Source organism: Mesoplodon mirus (genome assembly GCF_964341445.2).
Source record: "Mesoplodon mirus genome assembly, chromosome: 6".
In the NCBI taxonomy this organism is placed as follows: domain Eukaryota; kingdom Metazoa; phylum Chordata; class Mammalia; order Artiodactyla; family Ziphiidae; genus Mesoplodon; species Mesoplodon mirus.
In genome coordinates this window covers 25,477,383-25,492,406 of record NC_138982.1, presented here as the reverse complement: position 1 = coordinate 25,492,406, position 15,024 = coordinate 25,477,383, and the positions used below count along the sequence as shown (strand labels likewise).

The following is a 15,024-nucleotide window of genomic DNA, read 5'->3' as shown; positions in this document are numbered from 1 at the left end:
GCAGTCAAAGTAGCACAGAAGAAAAGGCAAAAACAGTGGTATTACCTTTCCCTATTCGAAAGTGTATTACTAATATTACATTCTGCTAATAATGATAAGAACAGCTAGCAATTGCTGCTTGTCAACTATGTGTCAATCATCTCCTGAGGAAATGTACATAGATGACCACTTATAGTTTTGTCTATTGATATAACACATTCGGACAATTCTAGAAAATATATACAAATAGGCTTTAACGTTTTTTCATGGGGTAAATAAACATATTCACAAATTTCTCTTGTTAACATATGGCCTTAGTAAAATAATATTTACAGTGCATTGTGCTTTGTATATTTCTACAAGTATGGCTTTAAAAAAATAAAATGGAGGATAAATGTTTTTAAGATACTTTAATTTTTCTTTACTACTTGTCTTTCTATTTTCCTTCTACATCTCTTTCTTTAATTAAAAAATAGGTAAAATAGGTACTGATCCTCCTGTGTTTGCTTGTGCAAAATATAGAAAAAAAAGAAAGAACCCTGATATCATATTACTTTGTCCAGATCAAAGGTTTAGAAAATCATTGCCTTATTTACAAGAGTTGTATATTGGACAGGTACAAAAATCATCCATATACAAATAAGATGAATTCTAATCTAGCATATTTATTAAATGTATGCTCTGCACCAGGCTGTGTTCAGGGAGCTTGTGACACAAAAGTATTCAAACATCAACAGCCACTATTTATAAGGAATTCACAGACTGGTCATACCATGTTAAAGTCACAGCTTTCAAGAGCTTGATGACCAAGAAAGTGTTGATGCACTGTAACCCTACAACCCCTCTGCCTCTGAAGTCTGATTCTAAAGCTGGAGAGGTCAACCTCCAAAGTAAGACTACCTTGTCTTAACTTCACTTGGGTGTACACAGCTCCCAATCCAAACAGGCTGGTTGACACAATGTCAGCAATGTCTGCTATAGCCAACAATGAATTGCAAATGAGCTCTATGCCCTGTGCTTTCTATTTTTATGTTACTTTTTGCTGCCTCCCGGCTGGTTAGTTCTTAACCTCTTATTCAAACTATTCCCAGGCTGCCTCTCCAGCCACAGCTGCTCTTGGAATTGTTTCTCATTCCATATGCTGCTGTGGTCACTATCAAGTACCACACTGTAAAGTCCATGATAAATGGAGTTGGCACTGGCTGTAAAGGACAGTGGTCTACCTGCAATGAAGTGTTGTCCTCATAAACGATTACTTCTTTTTAGTTTATGTTATCAAGATGCCTTGTAACTTTGATTTGCCCTTTGATCCAGAGAGAGAGGTGGGAATATGGGTGAGGTTGCTTATGGCTTCTTTCCCAAATATGGCATCAGACACACTAGTCAATCAGAAGAGAAATGGGCTCTTGTTTTTATTTATTTAATTAACTAATTAATTTTCATTTAAAAAATTTTATTGAAATATAGTTGATTTACAATGCTTCAGGTGTACATCAAAGTGATTCAGTTATATGTATATATATATATATGTATACATATAATATAATCTTTTATATATGTGTATATATATATATATTCATTTTCAGATTCATGTTGAGGGCTATTGTATAAAACAATTCATCTGGCTCTTCCCTTTGCCTGACACTTCCTATACTTTTAATCACGTATTTAGCTGTAAGACCATTGTAAGTACCCTCCAGTGTCGTGGAGAATATCCTCCAACCATGTTTGAAAAAAAAAAAAAAAAGAAACATAGTGCCATGACTAGTCTCTCTCATGGCTAGAGAAAAATAAAAAAATTATCCTAACACTGAATTTTGCCACCAGAATACATTTATTTCCTTGAACACTGGGAGGCCCACTTCCTGATTAGTGTTTACTTGCCTACTAAGATACCAACATTAAAATATCAGGTAATTGCTAGAAAATATTTCTGAGAATCTAGATATAGCATAAAACACAACAACCAACATGAGATGGTCCAGTAGGAATCATTGCTCCCAGCAAACTGGAAATTATTCTTTGAAAGCAAGTGCATGAGTGTCTGTGAACAAATAGCAAATAGCCAGTTCACTTGCTAAGTGTTTTATATATGTAATTTCATTTAACCATCACACATACTTTTGAAAATGAAGAAATTTCAGAAGTTAAGGAAATTTCCAAAGTTCACACAAGTAGTATATGGTGAGTAAGGACACAGTGTTTCATGGAATTAAGAAATTAGGGATTTGGGGGAAAACGTATTGTGAATGATGCTCTTGGCCATAATAATGAACCTCCATAGTAAGGTCACAAAGAGTAGTGGGCTAAAACCACTCAATTGTTTTTATGTTCAGTTCTATGGGAAGTGACAACCATAAAGACAGGTATAATTAAACTTAGTGTGGCCACTTGCTGGCGACAGAGTGTGATACTGTAGGTGTTTATTTCATCTAAATCTAAATAAGGATATCCCTAGTAGTACCCTATTTCTAACAATTTTCCTCTGGATTGACAATGTTTATTTTATGTCTTGATCTGAAAATTTTACATTGCATAGATTGTAGTAATCTTAAGCCAACTTCTCTATTTACAGTGAAATTCATAACAAAAGTATAGAATAAACATAACCATGGATCTTCCAATCTCTGTGACAGCTACATCAGCATCATTCCTAATCCCAGAAGATAATGTACATTTATACCAAGGGCACCAAAGATTAGAGACACCAGACTGTCTATGTCCGGGGCTTAGTGAAGTATTAACATTGATATTTCTTAAGGCAAGTCCCTTGCACGAGACAGGCTTAAGGGAATTAGTATCAAAATGCTTAATTTCCGGTACTTATTACTTTGTTGCATCTTTCAGACCACATAGCTGAACAAAGATCTGTGAATTTTCTCAAGCTTGTGGTTAGTTTGAAAGAAATACGAACAGTTATATGTTTGACATTAAAATTAATATGTAGATCTTGAGTCCACAAAGATAAGAGTACTATTAATTTATAATAAGACATGAATTTTTCACTTACTCTTCATTTGCCAGTAGTAAAGAGGAATTTTTTTTTAAGTAAAGTAAATATATTTTAAGATTATACCACAAAAGAATCAACTATTTCATTTAGTTGGCCCTTGCTATCCAGGGGTTCTGCATCTGTGTATTCAACCAACCAAGGATCGAATATATATACATTTTTAAATCCCAGAAACTTCCAAAAAACAAAACCTGAATTTATTGTGAGTAGGCAACTATTTACATAGCATTTGCATTGTATTTGCAACTGGTTATATAACATTTACATTGTATTAAGTATTGTAAGTAATTCAGAGATGGTTTAAAGTAAACGGGAGGATGTGTGTAGGTTATATGCAAATACTACATCATTTTATATAAGGGACTTGAGCATCCATAGATTTTGGTAACCACAGTGGTTCTGGAACCAATCTCGCATGGATAAGGATGACTGTACTTTGCATAGAAAATTACATATAGCAAAGATATTTTCCTTAGTATGGTACATTAAATTACCAATTATACATACCACCTATCCAGTCATTAAAATTAACTTTTATATCATTGATGTTAATAGTATATACTCTTCCTAGGATGTGATGAGAATTACTTCTATGTCCTTCCTCCTAAAACTCATAACCCCTGTCTAACCATGAGAAAAGCATAAACAAACCTAAATTTAAGAACATTCTACAAAATTACTGACTAAGAGTCCTCAAAAATATTAAGGTCATCAAAACAAGAAAAGTCTGAAAATCTGTCACAGTCCAGAAAAGTCTAAGGAGACAGGATTACTAAATATAATGTGGTGTCCTGGTTAGGATCCTGGGGCCAAAAAAAAGAACATAAGGAAGCTAACACAACATTGTAAATCAACTAAACTGCAATATACAATAAGAAATTAAATTCAGAAAAAGATGTGGTACGTACACACAATTGTAACAGTCAGATGAAGAAAGACAAATACCATATGATTTCACTCCTAGGTGGAATCTAAAAAAACAGAAAAGAGGAACAAACAAAAGAAAACAAAACTAAACTCATAGATACAGAGATTAGATTAGTTGTTACCAGAGGGGAAGGGGGGGTGGAGGTGGGCCAAATGGGTAAAGGGGGTCAACTATATGGTGATGGATGGTAGCTAGACTTATGCTGGTGATCACTCTGTAGTGTATACAGGTGTTGAATTGTAATGCTGTTTACCTGAAACTTACATAATTTAAACAAACAAAAAGAAAACAAAAAAAAAACTTTAGGTATAAACTTATGAAACCAGAATGAAGTATGGACTCCAGGTAATAACATATCAATATTTGTTCATTAGCTTTGACAAGTACACCATAGTAATGTGAGATGTTAATAATAAGGGAAACGGAGAGCATATAAAGGAACCCTCTGTTGTGTTTTGTACCTTTTCTGTAGATTTAAAGCTACACTAAAATTAGAAGTTTATTTATTTTAAGAAAAATAGAATTATAACCAGTCAACAAATAGTGCATCATTTCAGTTACCTTCTAGAATCATAGTCAAAAGGGATCTTAGTGGTTTCATGGTATAGCTTTCTAGGTTTTTAGATTAGGAAATTTCAGTAAAACTGGGACTTGACGTTGCATCTCCCAATTCCAAATCCTTATTGCAATTCCAGATTGTTATTCTATGTTGCAATGACTCATGTATTTGAACTTCCCTCCATCAACATATATTGAGCTGCTATTTTGTGCTAGGAGATGGGAAGGATAATAGATGTCTATTATGTGCTGAGTGGTTCATGAGACATCTCATAATGACTTGGAATAATAATAATAATAAACTTAACAATCCTTCATCAGTTTTGTCCATTGCTATATCCTTGCTCTTATACTTGGCATAAAAAGGCAGACAATAAATATTTATTGAAAGAAAGCAATGAATGAATAAATGAATGAATGAATGAAAAAACCACAATTATAGCTTATGCTGGTAAAAACAATTTTAAAGCATTTATAGGTATTAACTCATTCAATCCTCCTAAAAAACTAAGAGGATAAATTAGGAGTTTGGGATTAATAGATACACACTACTATATATAAAAAAGATAAACAAGGACCTACTGTATAGCACAGAGAACTACACTCAATGTCTTATAATAACATATAATGGAAAATATTTAAAATAATAAATATATATATATAATATACAAGTAATATAGAATATATAAATATATGTACATATATATGTATATATATATGACTGAATCACTTTGTTGAACACCTGAAACTAACACAACACTGTAAATCAACTATCCATCAATTTAAAAAAACAAAGATGGGCATACCATTTTTATCCTCATCTTAGAGAAGAAATTGAGGTATGGAGAGATTTGGGAACTTGCGCAATGCCAGAGCTGCCAGCTGAAGTACAATGATTTGAATTCAGACAGTCTGGCTTAGAAGCACAAGATCTTCATTTATTTTTCATTGCTAAAATTTTGATTTTGTTCGTAAAAGAACTGACTATATCCCTTTCAGTTAATTCCAATTAGTCATGATTTATTATGAGTGTTGGAAAATAGAATCTTAAAAATTTGACTTAAAAAAACTGAACTTGGCCCGAGCTAGAGTCAATCATGTATGTCCAATCATCCATTTATGCTAATGTATTAAGCTGCTGGAGTCCATTTAGGAGGAGAGGAGAAAAGAAAACCTACAGCTCTCAAACAATCTCTTCTGCAAAATGATAAGAGTAACGAACAAGCCTTCCTTATTGCACATTTTTCTTTTGTCCTTTCCAAAAGATGCAAAATTAGAATAACAATTCACTTTTCTTAATGTTTCCCAGATTCAGATTTCTTTGCACTATTCAACCAATGACCCAAATGGGAACAATCTATGTGACTGGGAGTCAAATGGGTGCATTCCAGTGGGAAGGAACGGTTTGAGATGGCTGGGGTTTGCATTTCTGTGCCGTTTTTCCGCCAGTGCCCTCTAGCAAACCTTCATTATTGTAACTGTCACTATTTGGCTTTGACATCAAAACAGATTGTTAATACTTTGTGGAATGGGGCTTTAGTGGAGAATGAAATGAAACTTGTCAGTATTCAGAGTGGTCCATTTTGGCTCTCATTCTTATATAAAAACACTGTAAATACTTTTTTAAAAAATTCAAAAAGCATAAGAAAAAAATCCAGAAAATAATCAACAACTTGAATTCTAGATAATAAAATGAAACAGACAAGTTACATGGTCCAGGTAAGAAATTTATTCTCCTAGTTACAGACCTCCTAACCCAACTGACAGAACCAGATGTGAGTTATTTAAGTTTCCTCCCAGGTAACAGAAATTAATAGTATGTCCCAAAGATAATCATCATGTTTTCTGCTAGACTGAAGACTCAGAATGATACACAATTTATTTCCTTCTTCTCCGTGTGAAATAAAGTCTCAACCAGGCTTGCTAGCAAGTGAGAACAGCTGCTTCCTCTTAAATATGCTGACATTCTGAAGTATAAAAAGGTGCTTCGTTACAAAAAAAAAAAATCGCAAGTTTTTTTAGAAATTATTACTGGTGGTTTCCTTCCTCTGGATTTCATCCAGTTTGATTAACATTGAATGGGCATAGTACCAGTCTCTTAGACACAGGCAGGAATGGTCCCTGCACTGGCCTCCACGTATCACAAGCCACTGAAACAAAAGTCTATTTTTGCATTTTTTTGATCTTATAAAAACACTTTTTAGACAGTTTGATAACCAGCTGAGCAAATGGAAATTTTAATTAGAAAGAGAAGTGAGAGCTGGACTGGGTGCCCCAAAGGCCAGAGTATCGAGTCTGAAAGTTCACAGGTTTGTGTGTGGTTGTGTGCATAGATGTTTATGATTTGTGCATCTATGTGTGTGCATGTGTGGTTATGTGTGTGCATGTGTGATTATGTGTGTGCATGTGTGTCTATGTATGTGCATGTGTATCTATGTGTGTGCATGTGTGGCTATGTATGTTGAGAGGTAAAAGGAGATCACAGCATCTATCTGGAAACTAGAGAAAAAGGTTTGTTTTCAAATCACCAATCACCTCAAATCACCAAAAGTTATGTCTAGGCAAAGTCCTCCCAAAACATTCCCTCCCCCTTTCTGCTATGGTGATACAGGAAATGCTTAAAATTGCTTGGGAATCCTGAGTCCACAAAATGAAGTTGGGGAGGAAAGATGCTTCCCCAGTGGACTACCTGATTGGGGTGGGTCCAGTCACCACCCAGAGGGCTGGCTTGGGGCACAGCTTCTGCCCTGTTCCTGCAAAGCTGTGTTATCATTTGGTAGGGCTCAGGGCTCACTCAGGCAGGGAGACTCTTTGACCTTCAGGTCACACAGGCAATCCCTGGGTAAAGGCTGGGGGGCTGCCTGGGAAGCTTGAGGTACAGTCTGTAAACATGTAGCTATACAGTGCATGGTCTCCATTTGAACTCTTGTCTTAGCCCTGAAACTTTTGAGGTGGACCTGACTGAACGCTCATGTGTCAGACCCTGTGTTAATCACTGGAGGTTAAAAAGTAAACATGATGTACTCAGCCATAAAAAAGAACGAAATAATATCATTTGCAGCAACATGGATGCAACTAGAGATTATCAAACTAAGTGAAGTAAGTCAGACGAAGACAAATATATGATATCACTCATATGTGAAATCTAATTTTTAAAATATAACACAAATGAACTTATTTACAAAACAGAAACAGACTTACAGATATCAAAAACAAACTTATGGTTACCAAAGGGGAAACGTGGGGCAGGGGAGGGATAAATCAGGAGCTTGGGATGAACGTACACACACTACTATATATAAGATAGACAACCAACAAGGGCCTATTGTATAGCACAGGGAGAAAAGGATCTGAAAAAGAATAAATATATGTTTTTGTGCAACTAATCACTTTGTTGTACACCTGAAACTAACACAACATTGTAAATCAACTCTACTTCAATAACATTTTTTTAAAAAGGTAAACACAATGTCATTTGTGTACTAGAGTGACAGGGCTCCAATACCACAAGAGGGGAGGGAACAATGGATTTGCTCTCTTTGAGGAAGTAGAGCAGGAAGAGGAATCACCAGAAAATACCAGAAAAAGACCTGTACTTCAAACTCTAACACTATCACACCTCCAAAGTTCTGTTATTTGTAAGTGCCATGAAAAAAGTGATCCACTGATTAAAACTCTTAATGTCCTAAGGGATCAGGTGAGTAATTCTTTCTACCTTTACATCCTTTGAACTAGACTTCCCATGTCTTTTGTGCATCAGAAATTATAGGAAGGCCAGCGATTTCAAAAACTTACATAACAAAAATATCTAACTGCAGCTTCTGAGATGTGTCCCAAAGCTGTCTAATCTACCATCTGTTTGAGGCAATTACTTCAAGAGTAGATTCAGACTCAGGGATCCTGGTGATTGACCTGTTGAACTCACTTTGGATCGTGTACACCAGGTGCAACTTAGAACATAAGTTATCTGCTGAAAACTATTTTCAGAGCCTGTTGAAAGAAAGAGCTTATTCAACTTCTGGATTTTCCTCTTGAAGCCAGGACTCATTCGTTTCATGGGGATCGGCCATTTATTTAAGAGGATCATGTGATTCGAGAGGGTAACGTGAGATTACTTTCATTTTATAGGAACATTTATCAGAAATTTAGGTTATTCCTATCAATTCCTAAAATTGGGGGGGGGGGTAAGAAGGCTAGAGAATCAGGTTGTCAGGTTAGCAAATGATGCAGAAGCCCTCAGAAGGTGGTGGTGGTCAGAACCTGATCAAAGGATGCTTGACTTGGGACAGGAAGCAGAGAGTGGGGCTAATGTGAAGGAAAGAAGACAAGAGGACCAGGCCAAGAAGGAGGGAGATCAGAGGCTCTGGAAGCACCAAGGGCTCAGCAGGAATTACCCAGGTCCTGGGGAGTTAGGCGGGATCCAACAGTTGGCCAACGGAAGCTGAGACCTACTTTGTATCTTCTAACCTTAAATGTCCTTGACCTCAGAATGGAGGTCTCTAGTTTGTTTGTTTATGTATTTATTTATTTATTTTAAACTTCTATTTTTATATTGGAATATAGTTGATTAACAATGTTGTGTTAGTTTCAGGTGGACAGCAAAGTGAATCAGGTGTACATATACATGTATCTATTCTTTTCCCATTTAAGCTGTTACATAATAGTAGTTTAGACTGGGATTTCACCAAGCAAAAGCAGCATAAATCTAGGTTGTAGTCAGCACCCCCCCCCAGCACTCCCCCCCACACGCCCTACATACACACCCAACAGGAAAAGGTAGACCATGTAAAGGAGTGAAGCTGGGCAATTGACACTGGTGGAATTACTCACTGTGGTAAACTGGAGAGCACATAACTCCACAAAAATGGGGAAGTTCATTGTAAACTTCTAGTCAGCCATCTTAGAAATTCATGACCCGTTTTACCAGATGCTTTGATTATTATTTTGGTGAAAGCCAGAAGGTTTCATGTACAATTTCCAAATTTTAAGTGTTAGCAGCTGTGTGTGTGTGTTTGTGTGTGTGTGAGAACACTTGTGGACCACAATCTTCTCTGTGGGTTGTGGGCTGCCATTTTGAAAGGTGCTCTCACGACACTGTGTCTGTGCCCCAAACCCTGCTCATTTCCACAGTGGTTCTGAGACGCTGGGCTTATGACTGGCCTGAGGCTGTTCCTCAGAAGACAAGGTCTCTATTCCAAGGAGAGAAAGCTGGTTAGAGTTAGTCTTATTTTTTCTTTACCAGAGAGTTAGCCCTCATTTCTTTCTTTCAAGTTCACAAGGAGAGACTCATTCTAGGGCAGGAGACTGACATGTCTTGTCAGCTGTGTGTAAAGGATTATGACAATATCCCAGTGTCACCTCAACATGACATCTCAGTCAATATCTTATCACACTGCAGCCTTAGTTTCTCAAAGTCAATGGCGATTGTATTCCCTACTCCTACAGCTTATATTTGATATACTCCATATGCAACTATAACAAAGCTTGCTAGATATTTGGTAATTGATAAATACAGAGGTTGCTGTCAACAAATTTGTTCTGTTAGGTATTTGCCTTTCTTTCAAAAGTTGAGGTCGTACCCCCATAAGGCTGCACATCGGCACAGTGATATAAATAGCAAATCTCTGACCCGCTAACCTAAGTTTTCATCCTAAATCATTTTCACCTTATAATTTTCTTTCACTCTTTTTTCTCTGCGCTCTTTTGGCTGTCACAACATCCAACAACGATGCAGCCAAGATGTTCGAAACTTTTTTGAATCAAAAGTCATCCTGTTCCTGTAAACTAGTGGTTCCGAAACTTTACTATACATTGAACCACCTGGAGGTTTAATCAAACACAGATTGTTGATTACCACCCTTAGAGTTTATGGTTCCTAGGTCTGGGCTGTGGCCTGAATATCTTTATTTCTAACAAATACCCCCATGGTTTTGCTGCTGCTGGGCTGAGGATGACACTTCAGGAACCACCACTGACAGACCTGTCAAGTACTTTCTGATTTAGCTTTTGGTCTCAGCTTTAGAGCTATAATGACAATTAAATAGAAAGTCATGAATGTAAAAAAAGGGAAATAGAGATTGGGTGACCAAGGTCCTATTTTGCCTGTGACTAAGGGAGACATGGGACTTTTAGTACTTTCAGGGAAAGTCCCTTGCAAGTCAGGACAAGTTAACCACCCTAAGAGGGAATTCAGAATAAATTAGAAAACAACTCTTTAAAAATATTTTAGATACCTGAACAAGCAACGACTATCTCTGCAGAAAGATGCAGTTTTGGAGATAGATGTGATTGTAAATGAGGGAGGATGGAGACAATTCAGATCCTTGAAACAGAGAAGAATAACTATGGGGCTTAATTAACCTGCCATTTAGCCTTTAAACCAGGGGCTCTTTTGTTAAATACAGTCTTCTCTTCCTGACTTAGAATCTGTGTGTTTCCAAGGAAATTTGTTTCCTACACCACTCACAGAATGTATATTTCATCCTTTCCAAACATAAATTAATCCAAAGTAAATTAATTCAAAACTAAATTACTTGAACAAGTATCATATGATTTCACTTATATATGATAAGTGATAAATAAAAATGATACAAATGAACAGAAACAGACTCACAGACTTAGAAAACAAACTTATGGTTACCAAAGCAGAAACATGGGGGGAGGAAGGATAAATTAGGAGGTTTGGATTAACATATACACACTACTATATATAAAACAGATAATCTTCAAGGACCTACTGTATAGCACAGGGAACTCTATGCAATTATTTTGCAATAAGCTATAATGGAAAATAATCTGAAAAAGAATCGATATATGTATATGTATAACTGATTCACTTTGCTGTACACCTGAAACTAATACAACATTGTATATCAACTATACTCCAATATAAAATAAAAAATAAATTAAAAAAAGAAAGCAAAAAACAAACAAACAAAAAACCCAGGTTACTTGGAAGGCAGGACCGCGAGGCCTTGGGAGAGTTGACTGAGTGGGTTCGACCACTGTACATACAACTGATAAGCACCAAGAAGAAGGGGTCAGTTTTGTCAGAATCTGTGAATTTTCTGATAAACATTACAAAAGGGAAAGAAAGAGGAAGACAAAAAGAAAATCCATTTATTCCAAACCTATTTTAAGTGACTCAGATGCCACTAAAAGGCATAGGAAGCTGCCTTTTGGGGTTTCTAATAGAGTTTTTTTTTTTTCCTTAGTAAGGCAGAAGAAAAAAGAAAACGTTTCCAAATCTACGAATGGTAGTTCCCCTCTTTCACGAGTTTTCTGCAAGGAAAAAAAAATGCTGCATGCCACAGTGACACTTCCCATTTCATTACCGAGGAGACACGTGTACTGAAAAATTTCCAATCTGGCAAAAAGTCAAGGCAGAGCTTTACAACAATTGCCTTTGGTAGGTTATCTGTTATATTTGTAAAGCAATAATCTTCCTTCTGGCTGTGTGCTTTAGGTTAAAACTGAGGGTTTGCCTTGTGTGCTTAAATCTATAATATCTATTTAGAAGTAGGACATGATAAATCATGAATTTTGAAAGCTTTTACTAATTGAAATTGAACACAGAGTGAGGGAGAGCCTGCTTTCTACTTAGTGAATTTAGAGCATGTGGAGAATTGAGAATGTGGAGACAGTCACTCCAAGCCATCTAGCTCACAAATCCTTGCTGTACAATACTGTTAGGAAGCCCAGATAATTAAAAGGAAGTAGTAACTGTCAGCTCTTCAAATTTTGTTGTACTGCAGAGCTGTCCTTAAGATAAGAAAACAAGCTCTCATCATGGATGGCACAATGATAAAATATTTAGTGCGGATATATTTTAGACCATTAACCCATCTGATCTGGGGCATTTTATAGTATGTCTAAGAGTTACTTAGTAGTTTTCATTACAATGTTAGCATTTCATAGATTGACTATGAAGAAAACATTTTAACCACCAGAAAGATACAGTGATGTAACTGTTATATATTTGCCACACTCAGACATTAATATATATATATATATATATATATATATATATATATATATATATATTTAATTTCAGGGGACAAGGAAAGAAGTTTTCAGAGAATAAGTTCTATTGGACAAATTATGGGAAATGGTTGGCAAACATGAAAGAAATATAGAGAAAGAGAGGACCTTTAAAATATGAAGAAAACATATTATATATACATATATTTTTAATAACAAGTTTTCAACAACTGCTAGGCATTCCATTTAAACTATAAACTGTGTTGTCTCAAGACTCAAACTACCCAAATTATTTCACCCAAAACAACAATTTATTATTATTTTGCCCTCGTCAGGAAGGGCAAGAAGATGGGAGGTCATCACATAATACAATCACTTTTTGATATAATTTCTCTCCTTGAAGAAGCTGTTTCCATGTAATGTTAATATACCTCAGCCAAGAAGATTTTTAAGAGTTGGAGGACACATAAAAATTAAGAAAACTGTGCACATCAAAACGAACAGGAGAAATCAGAATTCTACTCATTATTTCTTTAAAAGTTGGCTGCTGAAAAATTAATAGAACTGCTTTGAAATCATAAAATTCTGGAGCAAATGCCCCTCTTCACAGCAAAGCCAACAGACCTATTTCTAATATTCCTTTTTTTAGCTACAGAAACCGTATAAACCAGATTTTCATGAAATTCCAGATATAGAATTGTCTCTCCTATTATATTCTCATAAACTATCACACAGTTCCAGAAATTCCAAGCTAAAGCAGACTGCCTTTTGCACAAAAACTCATCATATTACAAAATCTTCTTTTTGTTTTTGAGAATACGTTGATTGAAATTGTATCACCATTTCACCAAAACACTAAAAAACATATGTCAATCTCTCTTTTGTCTAAATGATGCAGAAAAACCATTTGGATTTTCCTTAGTCCTTATTGAAGAGACTAGTTATTTTGGCATTATTTAAACAGCTTCAAATCAAATTATTTATTTTGAGAATATATTTAAGAAAAAAAAAGACTTATTCTTGGTTAGCTCTATCAACTAAAATTTAATTCAACACTTTAAGATAAATATATTTTTAAAGTGGAGCTGTGTTAATAAAGAATACACTGTAGAAAAATTAATTTAACAGTAAATTTTTATTATCTCTGACGGTTAGTCTGTATGGTAATTCTGATCCTGCAGAATGTTAAATATTTTTACAGCTATAAAGGGATAGAAATCTTGTCTCAAGCAACCTGACCTCTCAAAGGATAATGGCATTTCTATTCCATTTTGCCCTTTGGGAACTCATTTCATGAGTCAAATCAGAGCAGTATATTAGAAACAATTTGATATGAATAGAAGTTCTGAGATTTCATCATTAATTTGGATAAGATACTTTAAAAATATAATTCTTAAGCCTCAGGAAAGAGTCATTATTTTATTTAGAATATATACTTCTATAACTGTTTTTTAATTTAATTTTTATTTTATATCAGAGTATAGTTGAGTTACAATGTTGTGTTAGTTTCAGGTGTACAGTAAAGTGATTCAGTTGCACAAATACATATATTCATTCTTTTTCAGATTATTCTCCCATATAGGTTATTATAGAATATTGAGTAGAGTTCCCTATGCTATACAATAGGTTCTTGTTGATTATTTATTTTTTATGTAGTAGTGTGTATATTTTAATCCCAAACTCCTAATGTATCTGTTTTTAATGATCACTATTTCTAGTGATCACTATTAGATCACTAATAGATCACTATCTCCATTTCTTTTTTCTTTTTTTTACATCTTTGTTGGAGTATAATTGTTTTACAATGGTGTGTTAGTTTCTGTTTTACAACAAAGTGAATCAGTTATACATATACATATGTCCCCATATCTCTTCCTTTTTGTGTCTCCCTCCCTCCCACCCTCCCTATCTCACCCCTCTAGGTGGTCACAAAGCACCGAGCTGATCACTTTGAACTCAAAACCAACTGTGAAAATTAAAATTAAAAGCCAGTACTCTGGGTAAGCCATTTTGTTTTATAGATCACTTTTTTAAAGCTAATTTTCTTGGGAGAGAAGATTTTCATCTTATGTATCCTGTTTTCTGTAAACCTGTTTTAAATCAACACTCGGTTCTTCTGAAGAAGTTTCACTAGAAGCGGAAAAGCCTACTGCAACATGTGACTGGCTCCATTCGCATCCTTCCTGGCAGCCCCCTCTTGCTTGGGAGGGAAACCAGGCCAAGAATGTGAGCAGTCCAGGGCTGGATGTGTGGAGTCAAAGGTCTGGGTGGGCAGAGAGTATACAATGTAGGTGCCACATTGATGCCTGGCACTGAGAAGTCTGTTGCCAAGCAGTCAAGATCACAGCCAGGTCCCGACAGCCAATTCACAGGGCTGGAGAGAGAAGTCAGAGCCAGAAGCCAAGCTGGGTGAGAAGAAGCAGCTCTGGGGTATTTGAGGACACGACTTAAGACCATAGCAGACAGATGATGTGGTGACCTTGTCAGGTTACTTTTAGCATAATGGCTTTACCTCTTGGACAGCCCTGTCATGGTTTTACTGAAGAAAGGGTACTCATGGCTACCA

General features: G+C 35.7%; 1 protein-coding gene across 2 annotated transcripts in view; it reads right to left on the bottom strand.

The window, feature by feature from the left end:
- Positions 1-15,024, bottom strand: part of ZNF385D (zinc finger protein 385D) — a gene marked incomplete at both ends in the record, with an annotated part of 955,511 nt that overhangs the window by 27,616 nt on the left and 912,871 nt on the right. The gene's annotated exons all lie outside the window — the stretch shown is intronic.